The sequence below is a fragment of the Engraulis encrasicolus genome, chromosome 3 (assembly GCF_034702125.1).
Source record: "Engraulis encrasicolus isolate BLACKSEA-1 chromosome 3, IST_EnEncr_1.0, whole genome shotgun sequence".
In the NCBI taxonomy this organism is placed as follows: domain Eukaryota; kingdom Metazoa; phylum Chordata; class Actinopteri; order Clupeiformes; family Engraulidae; genus Engraulis; species Engraulis encrasicolus.
Genome location: NC_085859.1, coordinates 1,512,982 through 1,515,481, shown reverse-complemented (window position 1 = coordinate 1,515,481; position 2,500 = coordinate 1,512,982). Strand labels below are relative to the sequence as shown.

The 2,500-nt window shown below is 44.1% G+C and overlaps 1 protein-coding gene across 1 annotated transcript in view; it reads right to left on the bottom strand.

Annotated features, from left to right (window-relative positions):
- The window catches only part of LOC134445571 (dihydropyrimidinase-related protein 2-like), a 28,502-nt gene extending 28,186 nt beyond the window's left edge, over window positions 1-316 (bottom strand). Inside the window, exon 1 of the mRNA XM_063194621.1 lies at window positions 1-316. This exon is cut by the window's left edge and continues 58 nt beyond it. The gene's annotated coding sequence lies outside the window, so the exon portion shown is untranslated.
- Window positions 317-2,500: the final 2,184 nt, after the last annotated feature.

The following is a 2,500-nucleotide window of genomic DNA, read 5'->3' as shown; positions in this document are numbered from 1 at the left end:
CTGCTGCTGCCCTTTCAACTCGGCACCTCGGAGACGTTAGCTACAAACTGCTCGCGGGAGAGACACGGAGGATGCTGCAGACTATACTACGGTATCTCCGTCTGACGCTGCTACCGAACAGAACAGAATAGAACAGAACAGAATAGAACTGACGACGACGCCCCCGCGAGCGAATGTGACACCCGTTGTTGTCTCGCGCTTCGTTGTTGCCCGAAAGAGCAGCCCCAGTCTGGTGACAGCAGCGCTTCGCTTCCTCCGAAGATGTGTGTGTGCGCGCGCGCACTGGCAATGTGTGTGTGGGAGAAAAGTGAAATTTGTGCGCGTGCCCTGTGTGTGTGACAGTAGGCTCAGCTGTCTGTTGCAGGCGCTCCGGTAATACTCCGGGAGAAGCGTGTTTAGACAGCCGCCGCGAGAGTGACGGGGGAGATTTGAGGGCCACCGGACATGCGCAGTGCCCCGCCCAGCTCAGGACAGGAGAGGAGAGGAGAGAATAGGAGAGGAGAGTAGAAGATATGAGGAGAGGACAGAAGAGAGGGGAGAGGAGAGGATACAGGAGAGGAGAAGATATGAGGAGAGGACAGAAGAGAGGGGAGAGGAGAGGATACAGGAGAGGAGAGAATAGGAGAGGAGAGGAGAGGAGAGAATAGGAGAGGAGAGGAGAGGAGAAGATTTGAGGAGAGGAGAAGAGGGGAGAGGTGATAATGGAGGAGAAGAGATGAGGAGAGGAGAAGAGGGGAGAGGGCAGATGTCAGAAGAAGAGATGAGAGATTCAACACTCTTTTATTTAACCATCTGTTCATCATCTTACAAACAAATCATCCTTCACTTACAATCCAATGTGAGTGGTACCCACCCCCCACTCCCACCCCCCAATTACACATTTACCCCCCCCCCATTCGCAGCTTTGTGACACAACAAGCCCCCCACTCCCGACACAGCCATAAAAGAGTCCATCTCCTCAATAAGTCTGCCATACGCATACTCAATTTTGACCTGCGCTGCCACCATTCCTTTGCAAACTTCAAGTGGATCAGAGATGAGAGGAAAGGAGAGAATAGAGGAGAAGAGATGAGAAGAGAGGAGAGAAGAGGGTAGGTGTGAGGGTAAATGAAGGAGAGGAGAGAGGGAGAAGAGATGAGAAGAGAGGAGAGAAGAGGGTAGGTGTGAGGGTAAATGAAGGAGAACAGAGAAGATATGAGAAGAGACAGAGTGTGTAGGCCTATTATTGTATCCATCACGGATGCACAGTATCTTCTGCATGTTTTAAAGCCCTCTTCATAATTGAGTTGGTGTGTATTTGTGTGTGTATTTGCCACCACATAGGACCATCTATCCATGTGTTATGTGTTATGGAATAGACACAAGGCATTCAGGCCTCGTATTCATACTCTGCCATATCCAGCACCATACACATATAGTGTCTGGTCTCTCAGATTGTTAAAAAAATATATTTATTTTTATATATTTTTTATTTTTATTATTATTATATATTATTAAAAATATATATTTATTTTTTTAGGGGCTTTTTATTTGACAGGACAGTTGAAGATGATGACAGGAAGCGAATGGGACAGAGAGACAGGGGAGGATCGGGAAATGACCCCGGCCGGACTTGAACCGGGGTCCCAGTGGGTGGGCATGCAAGCCCAATGTGGGGGGCCTAGCCCGCTGCGCCACAGCGCCCCCGTCTCTCAGATTATTAATATGATCAGAGATTATTACGCATTGGACCTGGCGGCATACGGAGTATGCTTCTTCTTATTGTTGTTGTTGTTGTTGTTGTTGTTGTTGTTGTTGTTGTTGTTGTTGTTGTTGTTGTTACTATTATTGTGCTTGTTTAGCCCAATACAATACACAATACAATACAATATCTTTTATTTGTCATTGTGACAAGCACAACGAAATTGTGCATTCCTTGTTGAAGCAAAAATAAATAAAAATAGAAATAAAAATAAAAATAAAATAAAATACATTTAAATAAAAAATAAAAATGGAATAAAAAGAATGGTATGTATATAAAAACTATGCTTTTGAAGCAAAATTCAGTTCTGTGATGGCCGCTGCATAGAAATTGTTTTTCAGTCTGTTTGTCCCTCTCTTCATGGACAATAAGCATCTATAAAACACACTATAATGCCTGTATATTCAGCTCAATGCAGCATCAGCTCATTTAGAAATGACACAAAAAACCTCTTTAGAAAAATAACACAATAATATTTTACCTGAATGCACTGCAATCTCCCTGCTCAGCTCAACACAGTGTCTACTAATGTAGGGTCTAATAATAAGGCAGTGTGTAATGTAGGGCCTAATAATAAGGCAGTGTGTAATGTAGGGCCTAATAATAAGGCAGTGTGTAATGTAGGGCCTAATAATAAGGCAGTGTGTAATGTAGGGCCTAATAATAAGGCAGTGTGTAATGTAGGGCCTAATATCGGTCTTAGAATTCTAGGCATAAATGGGTTAAAGTGACAACCCAGCAATACAGAAGATTGATATT